This window comes from Miscanthus floridulus, chromosome 1, assembly GCF_019320115.1.
Source record: "Miscanthus floridulus cultivar M001 chromosome 1, ASM1932011v1, whole genome shotgun sequence".
Classification (NCBI taxonomy): domain Eukaryota; kingdom Viridiplantae; phylum Streptophyta; class Magnoliopsida; order Poales; family Poaceae; genus Miscanthus; species Miscanthus floridulus.
This window is the reverse complement of record NC_089580.1, coordinates 203,464,842-203,471,873: the sequence shown is the minus strand read 5'-3', so window position 1 is coordinate 203,471,873 and position 7,032 is coordinate 203,464,842.

Genomic DNA, 7,032 nt, shown 5'->3' with positions numbered 1-7,032 from the left:
CAAGTATCCTTTGCCTCGCATTGATATCTTGTTTGATCAATTGTCGAAAGCAAAAGTGTTCTCTAAGATTGATTTGAGGTCAGGTTATCACCAAATCAAGATTAGGCCCGAAGACGTACCTAAGACTGCTTTTTCCACTAGGTATGGCCTTTATGAGAATTTAGTCATATCCTTTGGATTGACCAATGCTCCTGCCTACTTTATGTATTTGATGAACTCGGTGTTCATGCATGAACTTGACAAGTTTGTGGTTGTGTTCATCGATGATATCTTGATTTATTCTGAGACGGTAGAAGAACATGAAGAGCACTTGAGAGTGGTATTATCAAGACTAAGAGAGCATAAGTTGTATGCAAAGTTTAGTAAATGTGAGTTTTGGTTGAAGAAGGTACCTTTCCTAGGTCACGTTTTATCAGAAAATGGAATCTCTGTAGACCCATCCAAAGTGCAAGAAGTGATGGATTGGAAAGCCCCAACCTCAGTTCATGAAGTCCAAAGTTTTCTTGGTTTAGCTGGATATTATCGTCGGTTTATCCTAGATTTCTCTAAGATATCCGAGCCTATGACTAGGTTACTTCAGAAGGATGAGAAGTTTATTTGGACACCAGAGTGTGAAGCGGCTTTTCACACTTTACGGACTTTGTTAACTACTGCTCCTGTATTGGCACAGCCTGACATTGAGAAGCCATTTGATGTATTTTGTGATGTCTCAAGAACCGGTTTAGGGTGTGTTCTAATGCAGGAAGGCCGAGTCATTGCTTATGCCTCACGCCAATTGAGAAAGCATGAAGTCAACTATCCAACACATGATTTAGAGCTTGCCGCAGTTGTCCATGCTTTGAAGATTTGGAGACATTACTTGCTTGGTAATGTTTGACATATCTACACTGATCACAAGAGCCTGAAGTACATTTTCACTCAACCTGAGTTGAACATGAGGCAACGAAGATGGCTAAAATTGATCAAGGACTACAACCTAGAAGTGCATTATCATCCGGGTAAAGCTAATGTAGTTGCCGATGCCTTAAGTCGGAAGTATCGTGGTAATTCTTTGTTGGAAGATGGGTTCAACTTATTGCATCTGGCGGTCCTACACAATATCACAGTTAGTTGTTCTATAGAGTCAAGGATCATTGAGCTGCAAAAGACCAATGTTGGTATATTCCACATCAAGAGAAAAATGAAAGAAGAAGAAAGTAAACATTTTCAGTTAGATGAGAATGATGTTCTATGGTTTAAAGATCGGCTTGTAGTGCCTAAAGATAAGGAGTTGAGGAACCAAATCCTAGAGGAAGCTCATTCATCCAAGCTATCCATTCACCCGGGTAGCAGTAAGATGTATCAAGATTTGAAGACTAGATTTTGGTGGACAAAAATGAAGAAAGAAATTGCGGCATATGTGGCAGATGTGATAATTGTTGCCGAGTGAAGGCCATTCATATGAAACCAGCAGGTTTACTTCAGCCACTGTCTATTCCAAGTTGGAAATGGGATGACATTAGTATGGATTTCATTGTTGGACTTCCAAAGACCCAAAAAGGTCATGATTCAATATGGGTAATTGTTGACCATCTCACCAAGTCTGCACATTTTATTCCTGTTAATGTCCAGTATCGACCTCATCAATATGCAAAGCTGTACATGGAACAAATTATCAAATTGCATGGAGTACCTAAGAGTATTGTATCAGATCGAGGGTCCCAATTTGTTAATCATTTTTGGGAACATCTGCATAAGTACTTGGGTACCACATTGATTCGTAGCTCTGCTTATCACCCCCAGACCGCAGGTCAAACTGAACGTGTGAATCAGATCCTGGAAGATATGTTGAGAGCATGTGTGATTTCTTCCAAGGGTTCATGGGAGGACTGGTTACCTTTGGTTGAATTCTCCTACAATAATAGTTATCAAGAGAGTATTAAGATGGCTCCATTTGAAGCTTTATATGGTCGCAAGTGTAGGACCCCTCTAAATTGGATTGAGCCTGGTGAAAGAAGATATTATGGAATTGACTTTGTCAAAGAAGCTGAAGAACGAATTCAAATCATTCAACAACATATAGAAGCCGCTCAATCAAGACAAAAGAGTTATGCAGATAAGAGGAGAAGTCCTATTATATTCCAAGTCAGAGATTATGTGTATCTGAAGGTATCCCCAATGAGGAGAGTGCAAAGATTTGGAGTGAAACGAAAACTTGCTCCTAGGTATGTTGGACCATACAAGATCACTGCACAAAAAGGGCCGGTAGCCTACCAACTCCAGTTACCTCCGGAAATGAAAGCAATATTCAGTGTTTTTCATGTCTCCCAACTCAAGAAATGTCTTCGTGTGCCCGAAGAAGTAATTGAACCTACTAGTATCAAGATTCAGTCAGATTTGACTTATGAAGAGAGACCTATTAAAGTGCTTGAAGCAATGGAAAGAGTGACCCGTAGCAAAGTCACCAAGTTCTACGAGGTGGTTTGGAATAATCATAGTGAACAAGATGCTACGTGGGAACGTGAGGACTATCTTCGTGAGGTTTATCCGAGTTTCTACGTGGAATGGTAGGTCGTGCAATCTCGGGGCGAGATTTCTTTTAGGGGGGAAGGGCTGTAACACCCTCGGTGTTAAGCATGCACTTAACCTTGACATTTCATGATCACAATCATCATTGAGCATTCATGAACATGAGCATCATTCATTCATTCACAAGCTTATATCGCATGAAACATGTTTTCGAAACATTGCAACATATTGTATATTTTATGTGTGTTGTTCTATGAAATGACTAGAGTGCAACATGTGCTACTCACTTTAGTGAAACAAAGTTAGTTAATACTATGCAACAAGATCATGAAACATGTGAAACATGGCTATCAAACATTTGTAACATTTCATGTGTTTTTCATTGTTTCAGTACATACCTTGCTTGATTCTTGTGTGACCAATGTATGGGGTGGCTAAAAATTCTTTTAAGTAACTTAGTTACACTTAGAATGTCATTTGGGACATTGTTCATGTTGATCACTTTGACTAATTAGGTTCCCAAGTCATGGTTTGACCCATTTTGACCCCCTAACACTTTGATTTGACTGTTTAAAAAGTATAGCTTAGGATGTTTGCATGTCTGAGCAACCTAAAGCAAAGTTGTAGAAAATTTTATAAGGAACAAATTTTGTTTAGAAGCCAAGTCATGAAAATGTGCACAACATGTTCAAAAATGGCCCACAAGTCAGGATTGAAAGCTGTTTCAACAATTGAAAATTTTTCTAAGTGTTATACTGGATTTCAGTTTCATGAACTCGACTTTGGCTTGATATAACTTGTAATCCTTTGTGAATTAGACTTTGATCCTTGAATAGAAGTTGTAGATGGAAGGTAGGGCTACAACTTTCATGTTCACGGTTTTCGCTTATGATCAACAGATTAGTCGTTTTAACGCGTGGATGATGCACTGTCAGGCTTGCTTTGGAACTCTGAATGGCATGCTACAGTGCCGTCGGGGTTCAGAAGACCACCGCCGTGTGGCGCCACACGTCGCCGGCCGTCTGACCGCGTTGGCCACGCGCTGCGGATGTCTTGGCACGGCTGGCCATGACATGAACCACCCCACACGCCTGCCCGACCAGCTCGCACTTCATTTCGTTTTCTCATTCGCCTCCACCATGCGCAGCAGCCAGCGCAGCCGCTCTGCCATTGCTGCCAGGGAGCTCCGCCGTCGCCTAGCTTCGTAGCCACCGCAAAAACACGACTGTCAGCTCGACCACAGCTCTGCCGTGACCTCACCTACATCATCGACCGTCTAGCCATGCCATCCATGCCCTAGGTGAGAGCCAGTAACCGTTTTTCCGCCGCCGTCTCCATGGCCGCATCTCGCCGGAGCGGAGCTCACCGTGGCCAACCACCACCGAGACTCCCTCGTCTCCCTTTCTCTGCCTTTGTAGTACCATAGTGACCTCGTGGGGCTCGTACCGAGCTTGGATGTGACAGCAAGAGCTCACCGCCGTTGGCACCTCACGTCGGGGCTCTGCCGTGCCGCCATCACGGCGACAAGCTACCTCCGGTTAACCCTAGGTCCCACTAGTAGCATTGATCGACGCGGTTCGTCACGTAGATCACGTAGGCGTCCTCCTTTTCGCTGGACGAGTCACCGCCGGCGAGCTACGCCGTTTGCCGTGCCGTCGCAAGCCACCTCCCCTGTTTCCTGTCGCTGACCGGTGGGGTCGTCTGACCCGAGGGCCCCGCTTGCCAGTGACCGTTGAGCTATAGGATAGTTCAAAAGTGTAGATTTGTTGCTATTTTGTGAATTTTGTAACTGCAAATGTGTAGATCCAAATTTGGTGATTTAAATTTTGTTAGACTCATAGAGAAGTCTAGTATTTAAGAAAAATATGATATGAGCATATGTTGTAGAAATTTTGGATGAATTAAATAGGAACTTGAAATGTGTTTTCAAATGCATGCAAACTTGTTTGAATTGTATCTTGAGTTTCTGTGATCCAAAAATTATGAAATTTTGTGGGTAAGCTAGTATTGCTTAGTAGAGGCTCTGATTAAAATTTGAGAGTCATTGCATGTATGGTTTTTGAGTTATAGATTTTTATTTTATCACTGATTGATACTTGTGTGAATTTTTATAAATTATCAAGGAATCCAGTGACCATGAAATTTTGTGGGGAGTATCCTAGTACCTTAAGGATGCTAGGAAAAATATGAAATCTGTTGCTTGACACTTTTCACTAAGGTTTCCTAATTATTTCATTTTAAGCCATTATGCCTTATCATTTTTATGTAGGCTGTTATACTTACTCAAATGGTGTGAAATTTTTATGGTAGTCTACTTAGAGCATGTAGTACCTACTGTAATTTTTGTAGATTTAATGGTAGAGTTTTCATATATGTTTACCATTTCCCCTGATTAATTAAATAAATTAAGAAAAGCATTAAAAGAAATGATTTGGTGGTGAACACCCTACTTTCTGGTATTATTTTGATATGTGTGATGAGTTAGTAAAGTTGGTCTTGTCCAATTATATGTTTGAAACATAAGTTAATAATTACTTTCTCACGTTATGTAATCCTGGACAGCAAAGCATAGATTTACTATTTTGGCTATGATAGATTGTGATTCGGCTTTTGGTGATTAAATAAGAGTTGTAGGCAATTTTATAAGATTTCCAGAAAGTCTAACATCAAAGTATTTGGATAAGTATAACTTCAGTTAGGATGTAAACATATAACTGTCGTATGTAGTTTAGACATGGCATGGTGTGAAATTGGTAAGTAGATTGAGAAGAGATATGCACCTACTCATTAGTAGGGAGTTAGCATTGTTATCATTTTTCTACTTAACATCATTGTCATAGCATGTACCTCCTGTTATCACATCCTCCGTGATCCATCTTATGCATTCATGGTACTTATTTATGCATATGCATGCAATAGGTGCAACCGAGGGGATCGCACTTGTGGAACTCGACGCCAAGCCGCAGGAGGAGAATCAGGAAGTTCAGCACCTGGAGGTTCCTGGAGAAGGAGAGCCTGAAGCCGACCACCTTCCTGAGTGCCCCGATCACCAGCCTTCGACGTTTGTGAAAGGCAAGCCCCGGAGCATTATAAGCCTCCCTATTTTATTAATGTCACTTAAAGTTATTCGTATTGCTGCATTACGTGACAGGAGTTGTTTGGAAACCATTGTTGCATATTACCTTCCTTGACCAGAAATATTTACCATGAATCCTATTTAAGTCCAGGAACGTTTATCATGCTTAGCTATGCTTAGACCGGTAGAAGTCGGGTGATTTACTGTCACCTGCGAGCTATAGGTGATAACTTAATCACGGTTGGCTATATTGTGCTATCGTGGAACATAACCTGGTAATGTGGAGTAAATGGAGACCGGGCGGAGTCTTATATGTGGTATTGTAGTGATTCCGTCTGTGTCGTTTAAGGACCGGACGTTGGAGGTCATCTTGTCATGTTGAACGCAGCCTCTCACATAGTTGGTTGGATAAGTCATTCCGACCGTGAAGCCGAGTAGCTCATCTCAGGCCGGGACCACGAGCAGTTCAAGTGTGCACTCTGGATGGTAGTATGGATGTGCGGAGAGCCATTGGCGTAAGCCCAAAGGCGGGTTAGAGTCCCGATCACCCTTGGCAGAGTGGTTCTCTAATTGTGCGGCGCTGGTCGTACCCACGAATTTGGTTCCTGATTTGTATCAAAGGTGACCTAAGGCTACCTTCACGAGGTATGCCTGGGTGTGTGTTAGGAATATTTCCCCAGCTAGGTAGGAATCGATTCGAATCGCCGTCTCTCCCGGATAGTGAGAACTTGACTTGAGTTCCTTTCATCGTAGTAAGTTGTGGAAAGGATGAAAATGATGGTTATGAGATTATGCAAGAACTCAACTAGATATGGTTATTATTGTGATGAATTAATGGTATCAACATGTTTGGCATAGGATAGTTGCTAATCTAGTATGAGACAGGATTAATAACTAGTGATTTCCAATTAAAGAGATGTTGGATAACTTATGCTTTTCTACAAATAATGTCTATCAGCTCTACTTATAAAGCCTTGCATACTCCTTGGTGTCTGTAACAGAACCGACCAATTATACGAAATTAAGTAAGAAAATCATCCGCCAGAGCAGACGATTTAGCAAACTTAAGCCCGTATAACCCGGTAGTCCGTGAAATCACGAAGGATTTCAAACCAACTTATGTCCCAGCCATGATCGTAATAAGTTTAGCGGTCACCAATCACATATTACATAAAAGTTTGCATAACAGATACATCAGAGTTTAAACATAGTTATTACAAAACAAGTTCGAATAAAGTAGCGGAAGTCATTTGTTTAAAACCACGCACACTCACACGGAGTTCAAATATAGTGCCAGTGAATGATCATCTCCAACAAAAGCATCAGATGAGACGTAAGGAATGACCATACCCATGGTCCTAAGCATCACCCATCGCAGGATACAGGCAGTTGATACAGTAGCCATAGTACATCTGCCCATCTGCAACAAGTGGGAATAAAACCCTGAG